This window comes from Pseudophryne corroboree, chromosome 6 (assembly GCF_028390025.1).
Source record: "Pseudophryne corroboree isolate aPseCor3 chromosome 6, aPseCor3.hap2, whole genome shotgun sequence".
In the NCBI taxonomy this organism is placed as follows: Eukaryota; Metazoa; Chordata; class Amphibia; order Anura; family Myobatrachidae; genus Pseudophryne; species Pseudophryne corroboree.
Window position 1 is genome coordinate 443,873,818 of NC_086449.1, and position 23,999 is coordinate 443,897,816.

At 42.5% G+C, this 23,999-nt stretch overlaps 1 long non-coding RNA gene across 1 annotated transcript in view; it reads left to right on the forward strand.

Moving 5' to 3' along the window:
* The window catches only part of LOC134935352 (uncharacterized), a 340,366-nt gene that overhangs the window by 242,331 nt on the left and 74,036 nt on the right, over positions 1–23,999 (forward strand). The gene's annotated exons all lie outside the window — the stretch shown is intronic.

The following is a 23,999-nucleotide window of genomic DNA, read 5'->3' on the forward strand; positions in this document are numbered from 1 at the left end:
GCAAAATATTTTCAAGCAGCTTCAGAGTACCTGCAGACCTACTCCTACCTTGCGATCATTTCAGTCTATTTAGTTCCTGTTTTGACGTCACAAACACGCCCTGCGTTCGTCCAGCCACTCCCCCGTTTCCCCAGGCATGCCTGCGTTTGTATCTGACACGCCTGCGTTTTTCAGCACACTCCCGGAAAACGGTCAGTTACCTCCTAGAAACGCCCCATTCCTGTCAATCACTCACCGATCAGCAGTGCGACTGAAAAGCGTCGCTAGACCTTGTGTGAAACTGCATCGGCTTTTGTGAAAGTACTTTGCGTGTGCGCAGTGCGCACCATACGCATGTGCCGATTTTTAGCCTGATCGCTGCGCTGCGAACAATGGCAGCTAGCGATCAACTTGGAATGACCCCCTTAGTTCTTTGACGTTGTAGCACTGCAGTAAGCAATTCAAACATCTTTGCACTATGAAATAATGAAGCCAAGTTGTGTTTCCCCTCTCCCTGTGTAATGTATAAACTATAATTGTCTATTCACCATACTTTATTTAAAGGATTTCAAACATTTTACCAGAGGACTATAAACTGACAGATTTTAATGCTCCAATGAAATTACTGTATAAAAACAAGTCCACTGCAAAAACACCTTTGAAACCACTGTACTATGAAGATAAAAAAAAAGTGGAAATGAAGAGTTAAATAAATAATTCTATGCATGATGTAAATATTCTTTTGCTATTGCCTAAAATATTCCAGCTAGGGTCACACCTCTGGTGGCCGAATAAATGAATAGGTTCATTCCGGTTTGTTGTTATCTACATTGTACTTATGTAAACTAGCAAGTGATCAAAATAATGGTGGAAACAGAGCCGGCCCCACGCATTCGCAGGGTACGTGGCTGCGTAGAAAGCCAGATGAGTAGGGTGCTGCCGCAGATACCCCGCCATCCGCAGCCACACAAGCCACTTTAGCTGCGCCTCTCCCGCCTGACTTTTACATGCTGGCGGCAACTCTGGGATGGGGGTCCGGCGCTAGATCGCCACCAGCATAAGAACACTGTAGGTAGGTCCCGCCGCGCAGGCTGTTATGCAGGCAGCAGTTGTAAGCTCTGCCCCTACAATCATGACTCCCTCCTCCTGTCCTGTGAAACACTGCTATAATCTGAAGCAGAGACATGCTTCACTTGCCCGCCCTCCCTGCACTGTATAGAGTAATGCCGAAATATTGTATTCTGTGTTTCTGCATATGGGAGGTTTGTGAATGTACAGCAGGGGTGTATATAAGTTTATGTATGGGGGGATGGGCATGTACAGGCAGATATATAATATATACTTTGCTGTCTAATGTGAGTAGCAGACACTACTGTGTGGTGTAATGTGAATTGGTACTATTCTGTGGCCACGCACTTTCCCCATGAAGCCCCTCCCCTATATATTCCACTAAGGGGTGCCAAAATATATATTCGCTTACCACAAAGATTAGGCTCAGGCCGGCCCTGGCTGGAACTGTACTTAAATATACATTAGTTTTACTCCAGTTTATAGAGTTCAATACCAGCCATCTCTATCAGTGTGATTGTTTGATAATATATCATGGTAGTTTGGTATGTGGTCTTTACCTTAGTATGAGATTCAGTAGTCACCATAGGTATTGTTTTATTACTTTGCAAAAATATTGAGATATCCGTTATCTTGCCTGCATTGTGTTTAGAGGGATTATTGAAAACTGTTTACAAAATTGCATAAAGTAGCTCATTCTGACCTGTATAAAACAGTTTAAGGCAATGTAATGTATGAAGACAGGTTATGTGGGGTAAAATTTATTGCTTAAAATGGCTTGACAGGCAAACACAGCAAAACACCTTCTCAGGTCAAGTAATAGGTGTTGCGAGAAATATATCAAGAAAGTAACATTTTCTATATTCTGTGAATTTAATTCATCTGACAGACACAGATTCATAAATATATTGTATGAGATGCTTGGGAAGAAATCATCATTTCTTCAGTGAGAAACTGAATAACAATCTTATACATGTGTAACAAACCATCTACATGCTGTAGGCAAGCAAATAGCTCTCACACCAGTATTTATTGGTAGTATTTCCATTACCCCAACATCCTTTTTATTGGATGCAATTGGATTTTATTAATACAGAACTTACTGTATATTGGGGGTAATTCCAAGTTGATCGCAGCAGGAAATTTTTTAGCAGTTGGGCAAAACCATGTGCACTGCGGGGGGGGGGGGGGGCAGATATAACATGTGCAGAGAGAGTTAGATTTGGGTGGGTTATTTTGTTTCTGTGCAGGGTAAATACTGGCTGCTTTATTTTTACTCTGCAATTTATATTGCAGATTGAACACACCACACCCGACTCTAACTCTTCCTGCACATGTTATATCTGCCCTTCCTGCAGTGCACATGGTTTTGCCCAACTGCTAACAAAATTCCTGCTGCGATCAACTTGGAATTACCCCCATTGCTAGAAAAAGTGAAGATTAGAAGTTAGCATTTAAATGTGATTTTATTTTTGTTTATAATCAACAGGTATTGGGGGTAATTCAGAGTTGATCGCAGCAGCAAATTTGTTAACAGTTGGGCAAAACCATGTGCACTGCAGGTGGGGCAGATGTAACATGTGCAGAGAGTGTTAGATTTGGGTGGGTTATTTTGTTTCTGTGCAGGGTAAATACTGGCTGCTTTATTTTTACACTGCAATTTAGATTTCAGTTTGAACACACCACACCCAAATCTAACTCTCTCTGCACATGTTATATCTGCCCCACCTGCAGTGCACATGATTTTGCCCAACTGCTAACAAATTTGCTGCTGCGATCAACTTTAAATTAGGCCCATTATCCATAACCTGTAAATTTATGTGACAGACAAAAATAATTTTAATGAGTTTGAAACATGACTTCAAGTGGTTAATAATGTCCTAGTAAAGGTTGTATTCCATTTCATACTAGTTCATGTTTGTACGCAATGCCAATATTCACGCAACTGTGCCAGTATCACAGCATGTGCCACAATCACACTGTGCACGCGCAAAGGTACCTTTACGATGCCGCATGCAGTGAGATTTTTAATGCAGAGTGATTGACAGGAAGGGAACATTTAGAGGCGGTAACATGGAGTGGAGGCAAAAATGTGTATTATGGCTGTTTTCTGGGCTTGTTTCTGCTTTCAGCTGTGATCAAGCACACAGGAAAACAAGGCGGCAGCCTGCTATGGTCAGTCTGCGTGACCATAGAAACACTGATGGAGTGGCTTTTCCTTGTTATTGCATTGGTGCTTTCTATAGCTGATTACACACCTGCACAACGTCTGGACGATTAGCCGTTACATAACGACAGGTCGTCTACATTGTGCAGTGTGTATGCATTGTTGCATGCTCCCATGTTAGTGATATCTTCCGGTTGGCCCTGTGGCAGTGCCGGTAGAAGATATTGCTAGCATCCCAGTGAAGTGAAGGGAGTTCAGCCCGATCATTGGGACGATTGGTCATTGCTCTAGTGTGTAGCCGGCATATGTGTACGCAGTTGCTAATGCTCTGTTGGGCGTCTATATCTTTTTCTGGGAGGCAGCTTCACTTTGCGATGATTAGTAATTCCGTAGCCTGAAAACTTGCAGCTGTGTAGGCATGTGCCTAAAAACATGACTTAGGCCCTATATTCTCCAATGACTATTGTATTGATGTGTTCAAACCAGTAAGCTCTATCTGAATACTTATGCTTTGTGAATACACACGTGTGCCCATTTCATAAAAGCTAGTGACTTTAAGAGTAAAATAAAATAAAGACAAAAGACTGCACTTTCTTCTTGTTATAACTTGCCTGTTGTGGGAATAGATGTTCATGCATTTGACTGATGGTCCAGATATTTCTAAACTGTCTTTGTAATTGAAGTATGACACCCTTTTCATACCAATAACCCAGGAACAACCCGGGTTATTAAACATGCTTTCAAGCCATGTCCAGCTGCTGAAACAGTGTTCACACTGCAGGCTGGACCTCAATTATTGCCGGTCCGTCCCTTTGCCGGTGCTTGGAGATGAGATCATCTCATTGCACCGGTGATCAGGCTGTCTGCATACTTTTAGCGTGACTCAACTAATTCTTTCACACTTAAGACACAAGGTGTGGTCTCGGGTCCAACCCTGGTCATGACCCTGTTCGAATTCCTGCGGCACCGAAGCCGGGTAGTCCCTTTCACACCAATCCAGGACCTGGGTTGCCCCAGCAATATCTCTGGTCAGGGCTTGGTGTGAGGGGGGTTTGTTAGGTGAGGTGACTATCTACAATCAAGAGAGACAGAATAATTCTCCGATATACATAAAGCTAAAGAGTGATAAAAAAATGATTTCATTGCATTGGCAGGTAATGACAGTTGGTATAAACTCTGACCCCTCCCACCTGTGTCAGTGATCTTACAGTCAGGAAGCCCGGTCATAACACACACCCACAGTCTTCCAACACTTCTGTTATTACCCATACCTAAGCTGGGCATACATTTTTACAATTATCTGGAAATCGGTGTGCATTTACATTTAGAAGAAATGGACATATTTACAATTATAATAAATGAAGAATTGGAAATAGTGTAGCACTTATCTCCCAGTGTATGCCCATGATATCTGATGGGTATCAGATAAAAGGTCTGTTTGTTCTGACAGGCATTTTATCTGACTGTGTACGTTCAGCATTACTCATGATGAAAACACAGTCTTGAAAATCGACCAATAACTACATTATCTGTCTTCTGCTTTTCTCTGTCTATACCACATCTCTTGGCAAACTGATCAACTCTTTCGGATTTCAGTACCATCTGTATGCGGATGATACTCAAATCTACCTATCCTCCCCAGATTTATCACCATCTGTATTGGGCCATGTCACTGAATGCCTTTCTGCCATTTCATCTTGAATGTCATCTCGCCACCTCAAACTTAATATTTCCAAAACAGAATTAATTATATTTCCACCGGCCATTAGTAATTACCAACCTGATATCTCTATCACTGTTGAGAACTCGGCAATCATCCCTACCCCACAAGCTCGCTACCTAGGTATCATTCTTGACTCTGAACTGTCCTTTGTTCCCCACATTCAATCTGTCTCAAGATCATGTTACATACATCTAAGAAACATATCCAAAATATGACCTATCTTACAGAAGACACAGCAAAAACTCTAATCCATGCTCTCATTATCTCCTGCATTGATTATTGTAATAGTCTCCTGACCGGTCTTCACAAACATAGGCTCTCACCACTATAATCCATTTTGAATGCATCTGCGAGGCTAATCTTCCTCGCTAGACGTTGATCGTCTGAAGATCCACTCTGTCAGTCCCTCCATTGTTTACCAGTATTCTATCATATTAAATATAAAATACTTTTTCTGACATACAAGGCTATTAACCAAACTGCACCAACATACATCTCTTCACGCATCTCAAAATATCTCCCTACCTGACCTCTCCGCTCTGCACAAGATCTGCGTCTCTCATCCACACGCATTACTTGTTCACACTCAAAATTACAGGACTTTATCAAGGCTTCACCTCTTCAGACAAGCCTATCAAATTCCAGACCCATCCACATAACCATCAGTGCTTCCCTATCTAATTTACATCCTCTCTGTACAGTACACATAACATCACATATCTTGTCTTTACTCTCACACCCTCCTGACACTTGGCCAACATTGCGGCATGATCATATCATACAACCCATTAAGAACCTAGCAATCTGGTGGACCATTATGCAATAGGTAGCATCTATCCTTGTGTATCAATGCCTATTTCCCCATAGATTGTAAGCTTGCGAGCAGGGCCTTCCTATGTCTGTCTATTTTACCCAGTTTTGTTCTATTACTGTTGTTCTAATTGTAAAGCGCAACGGAATATGCTGCGCTATATAAGAAACTCTTAATAAATAATAAATTATCTGCAACCAAAACTGTAGGAAAAAATTCCACAGGGATGCACAGGCCACATTTAGAGAGAAAAAAAACACTGTAGAAGAGAAAAGATGAGGACGTCCCAAAAAGTACAATATTCAAGATTTAAAGAAAAAAATAATGCTAACGATATCTAGTATATGACAAAAGGCTGATAAGGGAAATAGTCTGTTGAGATACTTTGTAAGAGACATTGAGTACATCAGCCCCCACAGGAAAAAAAAAAACATTCATTGCCCCCACAGCAGGAAAAAAAAATGCAGAAGAGTTTTTTGACCTGTCAGATTTGCACAGCAGAAATTGTTGCAATCAATTCAACTTGCAGATGTAGTTGAAAAAGACGAGCTCACAGTCCCTGCCTCAGCCTCAGCCTACTCAGTGCACTGTGTGGGCTGGACAGCGTGCAGCTGTGTGACATATGACATCATGCTGCCATGTTGCTATTTATATGTCTGAGACATTTCATAAGAGCCCAATACTGCCCAGATCAGAAGTTAGTACTAGCTGGGAAGGACCCAGTACTGCTGGTGGCTGGCACTTGCTACTAGACCCACCAATCATCAGTCCAAGGAAGGCTTGGACTGGCCCACAGGGGTACAGGACAAACCACCGGTGGGCCCCACTGCCTGGGGGCCCACCTCCTGCTCAAAGGATCAGGTTCCAGACTGTGCACTTAAATGATACATTATACATATGTTACCTTATACTGGACTATGGTGTATTTTCTACAGTGCATTACTGTTATTAATCTGGTACATTATCATGCATGCAGCAGCTGAATTCACTGTGTATATTTATGAAGGGGCCCAGACGTTGCACTCTCTAATGGTTAGTCAAACCAATGAGGTGGCAGGCCACACCCCCTCTGCAGAATGGCCACATCCTTAACATGGGCCCCTAACACTGCATTCCCCTGGTGGGCCCTGCATGCCTCAGTCCGACACTGGTCCTAGGTCCCAGTTGTGGTGGTGCCTCCATTTGTGCCCCCTATGAGGTGACGCCCCCAAGGAGCTGCTCCACTGAAATGGCCCTCAAACCAACACTGACTGAAAAAGAGTGGGGCATGCAGTAAGAAAAAGTGGGAGGGGCACTCAAGAGAGAAAGGACTAAAGAGAGACACAGGGTAAGAAACCGGACAGCACTGGAGGATAACATCTAAATTGAAATAAGCTCAAAGAGGATCATACATATATACATATATATAGGAGATGTTCAAAAACACAAATTATTATATGGTAACTAGACTAGGAATTTTTAAAACAGTTTTCCAAACTTTAATTTTCTAAATATGAAAAAATCTGTAAGATATAACAGTGGAATCCCAAACACAGATATTTGAAAATGTCCTGATTTGGACTAATTTGCAAGCAAAAATTAGATTAATGTAAAAATACGCTGATTCTTTAAACTGCACAATTTTTAAAACATAAAATAATTTCCTTACTATTTCACTGTTATTTCCTTAAAACTTATAGAACACATGAAAGTGGAGGCATCATTTTAGTATGCACTCTAAATTCATTTCACGATCTGCAATTAAAGTATGTAAAAGCTGAGGTAACTATTTTGTGTATCGGCTCTCAGAGGCTATTTAAATATTAATTAATCATTGTTCTGTGGGAATGGAGGTAATAAGGCTTAGTATGTGGGCGCTCTGGAACTAAGAGAAATAGATAGAAAACATAATTCATAGACCACAGTTTACTTTGTTTTTGATGAGTAGGAAAATATGACTCTGGACATTGGGATATTAAGATGATTGATTAAAGTCCGCTAAAATACAAAATCGTTATATAAACATTCCCACTGTGACTCCTCTATCCCCTTTAAGATTATATTTGATCAGCAATTCATATCGCAATGACATGGAGATTACTTGTATTTTCTAGGCATACTCTTCATCTTCTCCTCATTATACTAATAAGGTGCTTGAATAAATGTGCTTTAATTTTATTCTCTCCCTTGGGTGTGTTATAAGTTTAAATACATCCATTTATAGATTTTCTCAGAAGTTAAATGTAACCTTTGTATTAAAGAAAGATAAGCTGGAATATTTGGCTTGTATTTAACATTTTCTGGGTTTTCGACACGAAATCTGTGTTAAATACAAAATATAATTAAGGAGGATTAACTTTCTAATAGTATCACAGCAATTATGATGATGCAGCAGGTGTACTAGACAACAGAGGAACAATCCTCGGCAAATAGTTTGTCTCGCATGACTGGATATGTTTATCATGTAATCAGCTCACATCCTGCAGTACCTTGGAACTACCTCCACAGGCAATACATCTTACTGCTGTCTTGTGTGCACCTTCAAAGGTGGATAGAACTATTTGTAAATTTTAACAAAATAAACTTTCAGGATGGTTTGGAAACACAGAACAGCCAGTTGGTAGACTGGCATTCATTACATGGTGTTTACCATGTCTTTGAATAACTAACCTTTTCCTCAAGGCTCTAGTACTATTATAGTGTAAAGTAATGATACTTAAGATTTGTGCTGCTAATTCTCATTACATTTATTATCAGAGACATGTTAGCCTGCCAAAAAGAAGCTATCATCATCATCACCATTGAACGTAGATGAATTGAGGGTAAAAAGTACATCGGGTCTACTCCGAGATCTAGTGAAACTTTGAGATTAGTATTGAAGTATTGAGATTGCAATAGATGTTTTGGTGGTCAATGCACTAATCTAAGATTGTGGTATCACTATCAAAAAAGCAAGTCTTGTGCAAAAGTGCCTGTGGTAGTATCTGAGAAATTCAGTTATTCAATTGGGGTTTCTAAGCAAATAATCATTATAATTGGCCAAAATATTACATTTGAGATACTGGGATATTTTGGTTTGGAATTTTCTATTCTATCAGCTTTATTCCCATTTTCTATATAAAGGCTGATGTAACTCTTTGAAAGAATTTTCAGCTTCAGTTTACAGTAAGAGATTTAGCTTTCCTCAGGCTATAGCCAGTTGATTATAATCTTTTGATAACCTTGTAGTTTTGTGTAATCAATCCACGTGTGATAATCCAAAATTGTCCAAAGGTGATCAGAGTAGCATGTTCCACAACTAAGGTGTGTGCAGGAGTAGAACAATAATGTCCAAGTGAACTCCATGGAAAAATACATGATAATTAAGAAACTATGGAAAGTGAACATGATGCAAATCTGCTTCCAACTACTGTGGAATCTACAAAGGGTATCAATGAGCAACAACATCTTTCAAATTGTCATAATCACTTGAAGTGCTGTGTGCACCAATTATGGAGACATAGGTAATACAAATTGAAACCTGTATAGAAGTTATTCCAAAAGAGGACAAAGACCCTTTTAACTGTACTCACCATTGCCCTAAAACATTATTGAACATTAACATCAAAATGTATGAGAATATGTTGGTGGAATGGTTGAACATGGTCCTACTGAACTTGGGGCCTAATTCATACCTGATCGCTGTGCTGTATATTACACTGTCCTGCAATCAGATAGTCGCCACCCAGGGGGAGTGAAAATTCTCCCCGTGCAAGTTTGTGATTACATGTGTACGCTGTGTGAAAATTCCCCTCAGTCAGCGGACAGCTGCAAACTGCTCGCATCACACTCACCATCGAATGTTTTTCCCATTCTGTGCAGTCTGTGTGTAGCTCAATACTTACTCCTTCAGTCCGAAGAAATCAGGATGATCGGGGCCAGAGCTGAAGTCACACACCCTCCCTGAAAACGCTTGGGCACGCCTGTGTTTTTTCCTGACACTCCCAGAAAACAATGTTACCATCCGCAAACATCTGCTTCCTGTCAGTCACCTTGCGAAAGCCGTTGCAATCAAACGTTTCGCACCATCCTGTCACTGTTTGGTGACACGCGTGCGCATTGTGGTGCATACGCATGTGCAGTCATTCGATAATCAACCGCTGTACGATTTCGCACGACAGCGATCAGGTCTGAATGGGGCCCTTAGTACATTGGGATCAATTTGGTTTTGTTGCTGGCAGACAAGCTCATAACAACGCCAGGAATATTGTTAGCCTTGTACACACTGGCCCTCATTCCGAGTTGATCGGTCGCAAGGCGAATTTAGCAGAGTTACACACGCTAAGCCGCCGCCTACTGGGAGTGTATCTTAGCATCTTAAAATTGCGACCGATGTATTCGCAATATTGCGCTCACAAACTACTTAGCAGTTTTAGAGTAGCTCCAGACTTACTCTGCCTGTGCGATCAGTTCAGTGCTTGTCGTTCCTGGTTTGACGTCACAAACACACCCAGCGTTCGCCCAACCACTCCCCCGTTTCTCCGGCCACTCCTGCGTTTTTTCCGGAAACGGTAGCGTTTTCAGCCACACTCCCATAAAACGGCCTGTTTCCGCCCAGTAACACCCATTTCCTGTCAATCACATTACGATCGCCGGAGCGATGAAAAAGCCGTGAGTAAAAATACTATCTTCATAGCAAAGATACTTGGCGCAGTCGCAGTGCGAATATTGCGCATGCGCACTAAGCGGAATTTCACTGCGATGCGATGAAAAATACCGAGCGAACGACTCGGAATGAGGGCCACTATTAATACTTATAAAACCCTATTGTTAGTGCTTTCACTCAACTCAGAAGAAGCCATTTGTATGATCTATTGGCCTTTTAATGGATACATTAAGTCATTTTAGGTTTAGAGGATATTTGCTGCAGGGGATACAAGCTCATAACTAGATTTGTTCAATCAGGGTCTAGGTAAGTGGGTTTCTTTCAAAATTAACATTACAGATTGCACCAGATGGACATCCTCTCTCACTCCTATTTTTTGTATTGATCATTCAATCACTGGCTGCAAGAATCAGTATGTCCATAGACATTACAAGCATTTTGGTTAGCTCAGTGATATATACAATTTTCTTGTTTGCAATGATGTTTTGCTCACTTTGGCATCCAATGCACATAACTTTTCTGAATCTTTTTAATTGAATCACTCCTGCTAAATTTTACTCCTGTATGTTAGAGCTCCTCAAAAGCATTTCCATTTTCCTGAAAATGCTCCAACATAAAATACTTAAGGATCTATACATGTTCTTATGATGCTCTTTATACAGAAAGCTTCCCCCTCCTAAAATACTTTTTTATCAAATTACATCTCTTCAGATGGCAAGAATTATTAATCTCTTGCCTTGGGAGATTCATGGCTCTTACTGTGACCTAATTGCATAAGTGGCTTGTCCATTTTGTTGGTAAAAATAAAACCCTGAGAGTAAATTTTAAAAACCTGATATGTGCCACCACTAATGTTAGTAGAGGCTTTCCAGGTGTCATTCTATACTACTAACCATCTCACTTAAGATGGACTGTTGCTGGTTTGTGCCCACCTGCTCTCCTAGATTGGCCACTTCCTATAAGGTCATGTCTGTCACAACTAAGAGGAGACCACTATTATCACTGTCACACTAGTATATGCTAGATTTAAGTTTGGTACTACTTGTCTCCTTCATTTTGGGTCACCATTGGCTCCTTCATTCCTTACTCTATTTTGGGACACAATTTCAAATTTCTACTCACTGGTCTTCTATGGATGTCAGGGTAGTTCTAGGTGTACTAGACAAAGGGGAATGTGCTTATCAGAACTTCTTGTAGTTGATTCAAGCTCTGGGTAGTGAGTCATTTTTAAGTACTGAACATACTTTTTGAGTATAATTATAGTGATAAATTAGGCTTCTACTTGTAGACTTGCCCCTAGATGGCATCCTTTGGGACAATGTAACCTTTCTTATTTCTTGTATTATATTTTTACCAAATACCTCTGTTCAGGGGTATTTTAAGAGAAGAGGGGATCCACGTGCAGCCTCCGGTGCTGGCCCTCTCCTCTCCGGCAGCTAGTAGACTCTGGTATAATGCCAGAGACCACTGTGCATGTGTAGGTCTCCAGGAACATGGCGCTCATGCCTTGTTCCCAGGGAACATCTCCAGTGCGCATGCGCTAATCACTTGGAAATGGCCACGGTGGCCATTTTCCAAGTGATTTGTAATCGCACTGCAGGGCTGCTGCTGCGGGACTCTGGAGGGGTAAGTATACTATATGTGGGCCCCCCAGACTTAGGGGTCCGTGTGCGCCCATTATAGAAATGCCTCTGGTTGTTTCTTTTAGGCACTGATGGTTTCATTACATTACCTTTAATCTTCAGAACCCTACAGGGTTCATTGGAAGCATATTTGTGCCCTTTAACCTCCCTTCCTGTTTGTAAATATTACGGTAATTCCTCCACTTATGACTGATGAGTATCTTTTACATATGGTATACTGTACATTCGTATTTTCAATTCATGCCACAATGTTTAATATCCCCGGAAACCCTACTGTGGGGATGTAGTTATGTGACCAGAGGTCAGGAGACTGCCGGTCACATTACCGACGGCTACATCCTGCCTCCCTCTAAATACCGACAGTCGGGACTATTCCCACTCGGTGCGTGTCCATGACACCCATAGAGTGGGAATAGAACCTGTGGTGAGCACAGCACGCCACCGAGCTCACAGCGTGGTGAGCACAGCGTGCCCGTATGGTGCTTGTTGTGCTCGTTCCTCCCGCAGGCACTCCGCCGCTGGGATCCCGCAGTCGGCATGCTGGCCGCCAGGATCCCAAGTGGCGGTAATGCATACCCAACCCCTACTGTGATATCTACAATTACCTTATTGCTCTTCTATTGTACTCTCTCAATACCCTCTGCTATTTGTATTTGTATTTTTAAAAACTTAAACACATTTTTTTTTAAAGGTTAAGTCTACATTTGGCTGAAAACTATGTAAAAAAAATACTGTTATTAAATTATTAACTTTAAGGTAAAAAAACTAAAACCATGCTGTTTTATCTTTTGCTCCTATAACGTAGAGAGGTACAATATCTGGTTTGCTGAATAACCATGGAATCATAGAAACGCCAACATAAAACAGAGTAAATGAAAGTTAATTTACTAACAAATGTGCTACAAAACTTTAATGATGCCTGCCATGTGAAAAGAGGGAACTTAATGGCAAGTTAGTTTCACATTTTTCATAGTTACTGGATAAAATGTCTAGTTGACAATCTGTAGCACAATATAATATGGCAAAAAATGCATTGTCATAATGTTACAATTAGATTTGCAAGTAGAAATATTATTCTTTAGATACACAAATGCAACTGATTATAACATCTGGATGGCTTGTATAGCTCTGCTGTAGTGCTTTAAATTACTCTACACTTCCTGGAGGGTGAAACAATACTATAAATTAGACATTTCCTCCATGGCTCGTATGTACTGCATGCATTTTTGTTATCATTGACATCATTTAAAAGGGAACTTGTTGAAAAACATTCAGCTGTTTTTCTGTCAATAACTTTTGCCTATGTTTCAGATCTGCCTTTCATTTATTTACAATAGCAATGGAAGAAGTACTAAAGTATATTTCTGCAGAAGTTCCTCATGCTGAAGTCATCAATTAACTCATAGACTGGGATGACATAATCATTAGAGATGAGCGGGTTCGGTTCCTCGGAATCCGAACCCCCCCGAACTTCACGCTTTTTACACGGGTCCGAGGCAGACTCGGATCTTCCCGCCTTGCTCGGCTAACCCGAGCGCGCCCGAACGTCATCATCCCGCTGTCGGATTCTCGCGAGGCTCGTATTCTATCGCGAGACTCGGATTCTATATAAGGAGCCGCGCGTCGCCGCCATTTTCACACGTGTATTGAGATTGATAGGGAGAGGACGTGGCTGGCGTCCTCTCCGTTTAGATAGAGAGTGAGACACTTGATTTACTGGAGCATTAGGAGTACTCAGAGTGCAGAGTTTTGCTGATAGTTATACTAGTGGTGACCACCAGTTTTATTTATTATTTAATATAATCCGTTCTCTGCCTGAAAAAAAACGATACACAGTCACATACCATATCTGTGCTCAGCCTCAGTGTGCTGCATGATAATATCATCTATGTATATCTGACTGTGCTGAGTAGTGCTCACTGCTCACACAGCTTAATTGTGGGGGAGACTGGGGAGCAGTTATAGCAGGAGTACATATGTAACAGTGCACACTTTTGCTGCCAGAGTGCCAGTGTGACTGACCAGCAGTGACCACCAGTATATTGTCTGCCTGAAAAAGTTAAACACTCGTGTGGTGTTTTTTTTTTATTCTATAAACGCATTCTGCTGACAGTGTCCAGCAGGTCCGTCATTCATTATATTTCTATCTTCTTCATACTATAGTAGTTTAGGAGTCTGCAGTGCTGACAGTGTCCAGCAGGTCCGTCATTATACAATATATACCTGTCCTGCAGTAGTGATATATATATATTTTTTATATCATTATCATCCAGTCTATACTAGCAGACGCAGTACGGTAGTCCACGGCTGTAGCTACCTCTGTGTCGGCAGTCGCTCGTCCATAATTGTATATCTACCTGTGGTGGGTTTTTTTTTCCATCTTCTTCATACTAGTAGTTTAGGAGTCTGCAGTGCTGACAGTGTCCAGCAGGTCCGTCATTATACAATATATACCTGTCCTGCAGTAGTGATATATATATATATATTTTATATCATTATCATCCAGTCTATACTAGCAGACGCAGTACGGTAGTCCACGGCTGTAGCTACCTCTGTGTCGGCAGTCGCTCGTCCATAATTGTATACCTACCTGTGGTGGTTTTTTTTTTTTCTATCTTCTTCATACTAGTAGTTTAGGAGTCTGCAGTGCTGACAGTGTCCAGCAGGTCCGTCATTATACAATATATACCTGTCCTGCAGTAGTGATATATATATATATATTTTTTATATCATTATCATCCAGTCTATACTAGCAGACGCAGTACGGTAGTCCACGGCTGTAGCTACCTCTGTGTCGGCAGTCGCTCGTCATCCATAAGTTTACTAGTATCCATCCATCTCCATTGTTTACCTGAGGTGCCTTTTAGTTGTGCCTATTAAAATATGGAGAACAAAAATGTTGAGGTTCCAAAAATAGGGAAAGATCAAGATCCACTTCCACCTCGTGCTGAAGCTGCTGCCACTAGTCATGGCCGAGACGATGAAATGCCATCAACGTCGTCTGCCAAGGCCGATGCCCAATGTCATAGTACAGAGCATGTAAAATCCAAAACACAAAATATCAGTAAAAAAAGGACTCAAAAATCTAAAATAAAATCGTCGTCGGAGAAGTGTAAACTTGCCAATATGCCATTTACCACACGGAGTGGCAAGGAACGGCTGAGGCCCTGGCCTATGTTCATGGCTAGTGGTTCAGCTTCACATGAGGATGGAAGCACTCAACCTCTCCCTAGAAAAATGAAAAGACTTAAGCTGGCAAAAGCACAGCAAAGAACTGTGCGTTCTTCGAAATCACAAATCCACAAGGAGAGTCCAATTGTGTCGGTTGCGATGCCTGACCTTCCCAACACTGGACGTGAAGAGCATGCACCTTCCACCATTTGCACGCCCCCTGCAAGTGCAGGAAGGAGCACCCGCAGTCCAGTTCCTGATAGTCAGATTGAAGATGTCAGTGTTGAAGTACACCAGGATGAGGAGGATATGGGTGTTGCTGGCGCTGGGGAGGAAATTGACCAGGAGGATTCTGATGGTGAGGTGGTTTGTTTAAGTCAGGCACCCGGGGAGACACCTGTTGTCCGTGGGAGGAATATGGCCATTGACATGCCTGGTGAAAATACAAAAAAAATCAGCTCTTCAGTGTGGAAGTATTTCAACAGAAATGCGGACAACATTTGTCAAGCCGTGTGTTGCCTTTGTCAAGCTGTAATAAGTAGGGGTAAGGACGTTAACCACCTCGGAACATCCTCCCTTATACGTCACCTGCAGCGCATTCATCATAAGTCTGTGACAAGTTCAAAAACTTTGGGCGACAGCGGAAGCAGTCCACTGACCAGTAAATCCCTTCCTCTTGTAACCAAGCTCACGCAAACCACCCCACCAACTCCCTCAGTGTCAATTTCCTCCTTCCCCAGGAATGCCAATAGTCATGCAGGCCATGTCACTGGCAATTCTGACGAGTCCTCTCCTGCCTGGGATTCCTCCGATGCATCCTTGCGTGTAACGCCTACTGCTGATGGCGCTGCTGTTGTTGCTGCTGGGAGTCGATGGTCATCCCAGAGGGGAAGTCGTAAGACCACTTTTACTACTTCCACCAAGCAATTGACTGTCCAACAGTCCTTTGCGAGGAAGATGAAATATCACAGCAGTCATCCTGCTGCAAAGCGGATAACTGAGGCCTTGGCATCCTGGGCGGTGAGAAACGTGGTTCCGGTATCCATCATTACTGCAGAGGCAACTAGAGACTTGTTGGAGGTACTGTGTCCCCGGTACCAAATACCATCTAGGTTCCATTTCTCTAGGCAGGCGATACCGAAAATGTACACAGACCTCAGAAAAAGACTCACCAGTGTCCTAAAAAATGCAGTTGTACCCAATGTCCACTTAACCACGGACATGTGGACAAGTGGAGCAGGGCAGACTCAGGACTATATGACTGTGACAGCCCACTGGGTAGATGTATGGACTCCCGCCGCAAGAACAGCAGCTGCGGCACCAGTAGCAGCATCTCGCAAACGCCAACTCTTTCCTAGGCAGGCTACGCTTTGTATCACCGCTTTCCAGAATACGCACACAGCTAAAAACCTCTTACGGCAACTGAGGAAGATCATCGCAGAATGGCTTACCCCAATTGGACTCTCCTGTGGATTTGTGGCATCGGACAACGCCAGCAATATTGTGTGTCCATTAAATCTGGGCAAATTCCAGCACGTCCCATGTTTTGCACATACCTTGAATTTGGTGGTGCAGAATTATTTAAAAAACGAGAGGGGCGTGCAAGAGATGCTGTCGGTGGCCAGAAGAATTGCGGGACACTTTCGGCGTACAGGCACCACGTACAGAAGACTGGAGCAACACCAAAAACGCCTGAACCTGCCCTGCCATCATCTGAAGCAAGAAGTGGTAACGAGGTGGAATTCAACCCTCTATATGCTTCAGAGGTTGGAGGAGCAGCAAAAGGCCATTCAAGCCTATACAACTGAGCACGATATAGGAGGTGGAATGCACCTGTCTCAAGCGCAGTGGAAAATGATTTCAACGTTGTGCAAGGTTCTGCAACCTTTTGAACTTGCCACACGTGAAGTCAGTTCAGACACTGCCAGCCTGAGTCAGGTCATTCCCCTCATCAGGCTTTTGCAGAAGAAGCTGGAGACATTGAAGGAGGAGCTAACACAGAGCGATTCCGCTAGGCATGTGGGACTTGTGGATGGAGCCCTTAATTCGCTTAACAAGGATTCACGGGTGGTCAATCTGTTGAAATCAGAGCACTACATTTTGGCCACCGTGCTCGATCCTAGATTTAAAACCTACCTTGGATCTCTCTTTCCGGCAGACACAAGTCTGCAGGGGTTCAAAGAACTGCTGGTGAGAAAATTGTCAAGTCAAGCGGAACGCGACCTGTCAACATCTCCTCCTTCACATTCTCCCGTAACTGGGGGTGCGAGGAAAAGGCTCAGAATTCCGAGCCCACCCGCTGGCAGTGATGCAGGGCAGTCTGGAGCGACTGCTGATGCTGACATCTGGTCCGGACTGAAGGACCTGCCAACGATTACGGACATGTCATCTACTGTCACTGCATATGATTCTCTCCCCATTGAAAGAATGGTGGAGGATTATATGAGTGACCGCATCCAAGTAGGCACGTCAGACAGTCCGTACGTATACTGGCAGGAAAAAGAGGCAATTTGGAGGCCCTTGCACAAACTGGCTTTATTCTACCTAAGTTGCCCTCCCACAAGTGTGTACTCCGAAAGAGTGTTTAGTGCCGCCGCTCACCTTGTCAGCAATCGGCGTACGAGGTTACTTCCAGAAAATGTGGAGAAGATGATGTTCATTAAAATGAATTATAATCAATTCCTCCGTGGAGACATTCACCAGCAGCAATTGCCTCCACAAAGTACACAGGGAGCTGTGATGGTGGATTCCAGTGGGGACGAATTGATAATCTGTGAGGAGGGGGATGTACACGGTGATGAATCGGAGGATGATGATGAGGTGGACATCTTGCCTCTGTAGAGCCAGTTTGTGCAAGGAGAGATTAATTGCTTCTTTTTTGGTGGGGGTCCAAACCAACCCGTCATTTCAGTCACAGTCGTGTGGCAGACCCTGTCACTGAAATGATGGGTTGGTGAAAGTGTGCATGTCCTGTTTATACAACATAAGGGTGGGTGGGAGGGCCCAAGGACAATTCCATCTTGCACCTCTTTTTTCTTTCATTTTTCTTTGCGTCATGTGCTATTTGGGGAGTGTTTTTTGGAAGGGCCAGCCTGCCTGACACTGCAGTGCCACTCCTAGATGGGCCAGGTGTTTGTGTCGGCCACTTGGGTCGCTGAGCTTAGTCACACAGCTACCTCATTGCGCCTCTTTTTTTCTTTGCGTCATGTGCTGTTTGGGGAGTATTTTTTGGAAGGGCCATCCTGCCTGACACTGCAGTGCCACTCCTAGATGGGCCAGGTGTTTGTGTCGGCCACTTGGGTCGCTGAGCTTAGTCACACAGCTACCTCATTGCGCCTCTTTTTTTCTTTGCGTCATGTGCTGTTTGGGGTGTGTTTTTTGGAAGGGCCATCCTGCGTGACACTGCAGTGCCACTCCTAGATGGGCCAGGTGTTTGTGTCGGCCACTTGGGTCGCTGAGCTTAGTCACACAGCTACCTCATTGTGCCTCTTTTTTTCTTTGCGTCATGTGCTGTTTGGGGAGTATTTTTTGGAAGGGCCATCCTGCCTGACACTGCAGTGCCACTCCTAGATGGGCCAGGTGTTTGTGTCGGCCTCTTGGGTCGCTGAGCTTAGTCACACAGCTACCTCATTGCGCCTCTTTTTTTCTTTGCGTCATGTGCTGTTTGGGGAGTGTTTTTTGGAAGGGCCATCCTGCGTGACACTGCAGTGCCACTCCTAGATGGGCCAGGTGTTTGTGTCGGCCACTAGGGTCGCTTAGCTTACTCACACAGCTACCTCATTGCGCCTCTTTTTTTTCTTCTTTGTGTCATGTGCTGTTTGGGGAGTGTTTTTTGGAAGGGCCATCTTGCGTGACACTGCAGTGCCACTCCTAGATGGGCCAGGTGTTTGTGTCGGCCACTTGGGTCGCTGAGCTTAGTCAAACAGCTACCTCATTGCGCCTCTTTTTTTTCTTTGCGTCATGTGCTGTTTGGGGAGTGTTTTTTGGAAGGGCCATCCTGCGTGACACTGCAGTGCCACTCCTAGATGGGCCAGGTGTTTGTGTCGGCCACTTGGGTCGCTGAGCTTAGTCATCCAGCGACCTCGGTGCAAATTTTAGGACTAAAAATAATATTGTGAGGTGTGAGGTGTTTAGAATAGACTGAAAATGAGTGGAAATTATGGTTATTGAGGTTAATAATACTTTGGGATCAAAATGACCCCCAAATTCTATGATTTAAGCTGTTTTTTAGGGTTTTTTGAAAAAAACACCGAATCCAAAACACACCCGAATCCGACAAAAAAAATTCGGTGAGGTTTTGCCAAAACGCGTTCGAACCCAAAACACGGCCGCGGAACCGAACCCAAAACCAAAACACAACACCCGAAAAAATTTCCGGTGCACATCTCTAATAATCATAGGTAAAAACACAAAACATAAGTGGAATCCTTTTAACACCATTTTAACTAAATACATTTTGTGTATAACAAGCAAATTTAAGTGAAAACCAATGTGGCTTACACTGAAGGCAAACAAAGAAATAGATTCAAAGATCAGGGCATTTAAAATCTGTAAGTCAGAAGGGAAAATTATTTTATTATTAATAATAATAATAATAATAATAATAGCAATACCAAAGCACATCACCTTTTCCTGCAGCTCTCTGTCCTGTGGGTACATAGAGATAACTATCACACATAACATGAGCTTCCAAGGAATGTGTGTCTACAGGGCAGGGTGCATCAAGCATCACAGTATCCCGCCACTCATCACAAATATAGTGTTGTTTAGTAACGCCATATGCTTGTACAATTATGAGTATAATCATAAAGGATTCAGAATTTATGATTTGGGAGTCCTTCTGCGCATGGGCAAGCTGCTGGGGGCACTGAGGGCAGGGGCGGATTGGGAACTAGAAGTGTCCTAGGAAAAATGTAATGAAGTGGCTTCATCTGGGTGGCACCAAATCAAGGATAGGTGGAACCAACACCGAAGTAGGTGGGATTAGTACATAGGGCCATATCTCAAGTGGTGTGATATTATCTGTCGCAGAGTGTCCTGAATTCAGCACATATTGTGTGTGTATATGTGTGTGTGTGTATATATATATATATATATATATATAGGGTGGTTGTGCAATCAATTTCCTCTGTCCTTATCCATTATACGTCCGTTGTTCAATTGATGTGAATGCAGGCACCTCTTTTAACAGTGTTGCCAACACTGTTATTCCAAATGCATAGAAACTAAAAGAGAATGAGGGCGCACTCAATGAGATTAAATATCAAATGTATTTTACTAAAAAAGTAACAAGCTCACATACATCAAAGTTTAAATATAAACTTGTGCTTTTAAATTAGACGTATTTAGTAAAACAAACAGTATGTTCCAATGTACAAATTTATTAAAACATATAAAAAAATCATCCGATACTGGAATAGTACAGTCATCCATAAAACATTTCTTCAACGCTGACATCCGGTGGTGGTCCACATATGAGCACAATTACAGATATTCAATTCATGAACTCCTCCTTCAGAGACTGTGGATTGGAGGTCACGTCACAGCAAGAGTAAAAACCCAACGTGTTTCGTCTCTCACGGAGACTTCATCAGGGGTATATCTAAAACAGTAGAGTATACCTTTAAGTACACATGCACTATAATCAAGTAGCCAAAAGTGCCTATTAAACAGATAATCTCATTTGCACATATTTTTCAACAGGGGATGCTGTCAGCTCCAATTAAGGGCCAGTCAATTAGTGTAAAAAACTGCACATACCTGTCAAACAGTTATGTTCCTATTTTTATTTTTTATTTTCCTATTCCCATAACAATCTGTGGCCAAAAATAGTGTCAATCTTTGAGCATCTGTACTTAAAGGTATACTCTACTGTTTTAGATATACCCCCGATGAAGTCTCCATGAGACGAAACATGTTGGGTTTTTATTCTTGTGATGTGATCTCCAATCCAGTCTCTGGAGGAGGAGTTCATGAATTGAATATCGGTAATTGTGCTCATATGTGGACCACCATCGGATGTCATTGATAAAAAAATGTTTTATGGATGACTGTACTATTCCAGTATCAGATGATTTTTCATATGTTTTAATAAATTTGTACATTGGAACATAGGGGTATATTTACAAAGCTCCCGATTTTGGCCGGGATGGTGTTTTTTCTTCAAAGTGTCATCTCGGTAATTTACTAAACTAAAATCACGGCAGTGATGAGGGCATTCGTATTTTTATTACGGCTGTGTAGTAAAAATACGAATGAATACACCATCGGTCAAACGCGGCTGTTTAGGTATTGAACACGGTCATTTACTAACCATTCGTATTTGAAATCTCTTGCGTGAAAATGCATGTGCGGCCGTGAAAAAATACTAATGTTACAAAAAGCCTAAAAAAAAGTAGACCTGCTTTTGAGAAGCGTGTTTACATGTGTTGCCAATTCTACATTACTCACACCTGACTTTTTGGACCTTTAAAATGGGCCCAACACATTTTTCACCACTCTCAATCTGAAATGGCTGCTACTGTGTGTAGTAGTGCTGTCTTGTTTGCTGGGGGATCCCTGACACTGCTCCATGAGGCTACAATAAACCCAGGCCAGGAAAATCAACATGGTCAGCAGGTTGTACATGTTCCGCGTAGGTTGGCCATGGCTTGTTGTTTTAGTGGGCGTTTAAACCATAACAAATTTGTTGATGAACATGTTATACAGATGCTCCGACTAAATGTAAATAACATTTTCCCTCTGTATGACCTTGTCAAACTGAACCTAGACCCTGAGACAGCACGCTCTCGCTCTGTCTCAGGCCTGCACAAACTCCTGCCTGTGTTGCACTTTATGGCTACTGGCAGCTTCCAGCCTGTGACTAGCGATGTCATTAGTATCTCACAGGCCACCTTTTAGAAATATGTAATTCAGGTGAGTTAAAACATACATACACGTCTATGTCTAAGTGGTGCTTCTGTAATGTAATAGAACACAGTATTGTATTGATTACAGGTCATGACACTCACCTTTAATTTTGGAATGTCCACTCAGGTTTTTGATGTCTTGGATGGCCACATAGATGCCTCTCTCTGCTTCCCTACCCTGAAGTCGCAGTGGCATGCAGTCAGGGTAGCTTTATGTGATCTTGCGGCCATGGCCAATGTGCTGGGTGCCATAGATTAGACACATGTTGAGCTGAGGACACCTAGGGGCAGGCAATATATTTATACCAATACACATCTGGCCCAAGACACTAATGTGGAGGTGGTTTGTGGAGCGAATTAAACAATACACATATTCCGTGTTAACAATTTATTTATTTTAACACACGAATTTATGAACAAAAAAAACCAAAACATTTTAATGGTCACCATATTCTGTGCACGCATTATTATTTGGTTTTTTTTGTGTGCTGGGTGCCGAGGATTGTGCTGGCTAGTTGGTGCGGGTTCGACTTGAGCGTCGAACTGGGGATTGAACTGGGGTGTGGCTTGGTGTAGTTGTCCCCGAGCTCGATGTCACATGGTGTGATGCCAACACACTTAGGCTTTGACTTGGATTGTTCAAGCTTGCTGTGAGCTGCGTATTAGCGGCAGTGTTGTTTGCTATAATTCGTGATAGGTTCTCATTTATCATTTGGTTATGTTGGATGATCTGGATGAGTGATTGTTGCTGCTACCGCTGTTGTTCATCCAAGATGCGTTGGAGGTTTGATTGCATTTGGCTGTTGTCTGCCCTCATCTGCTCCATGGAGTTTGCGATTCTGCCCACCTGCACTATAAGTCTGCCTGAGTTGCGACTCAGTCTAGGCAGATGATGGGGCAGACTTGACAGGTATTGGCTGTGGGTGTTGAGGCTTGCGCAGTATTGTGCCTGTTGTGTGGACCAACGGGTCCAAAACTCAGGGCCCATTTGTGTGTCCACTTGTGTTGTGGTCAATTGGGGGCTGTGTGATGTTTGGGGTGGTTGGGGTATGTCCTGCGGCGTGGTTGGCTGGGTCGGATCGATGGCTTGCAGGTGGAGTGTGAAGGTCTCCTGGTCATGTTCCTGCTGGGCATCCTCAGTGATGATGGGTGGGTCTGTATGGGGTTGAAGACAGCCACTATTTAGTAAATATGTAGCATTGGTCTTACTATAGCTTTACGTCAACATGCATTATTTCTTAATATTAATGTTGTAATTGCTAAATAGATTGTGGCCTCAACTTAACTATGTTGTTCACCTTTTTTTAAAAAATATGTGGCTTCTAACGTTCACTATTCATTTGTATAAAGTTTGTGGGAATAGTTGGATTCTGAGCCATAATTAATGTTTAAACACGAAGAACTCTAACAAATACAAATTACTACATTTACATATTGGGTATGAAGCTTCCTTTGGAACAACACACACAATACAATAAATGTGTTGACCAATACACTCATATATTGTTCAAGGCAGTCAGTGGTCTGCCCAAAACATTAACAAATATAGTGGTCTAAAATGTACACATTAACAATGGGTGAAAAAGTATTAAGGTGCCCCATGTTTTGAACTGGTGATGTTGGCCATGCCAAACAATTGGATGAGACTTAACGTTTATGTCGGTTTTTAACGCAAAAATTTATGTCAAACAAATGTGTTGATATGGCCAACATCACATCTGACAATTAACCATCTAAAAATACCTTAACACCATGTGCTTGTTGTTGTTGATTATTGCAAGGATGACTGGTCATTTGTGTAATATTTTTTGCTCTGCACTAACAGTGGTGCAGATGTATCAGCAAAGTTTGGGTGGTGGCAAGCTGCGCTCAACTCTTTAAAGGTATTGGATACAAAGTAGCTGC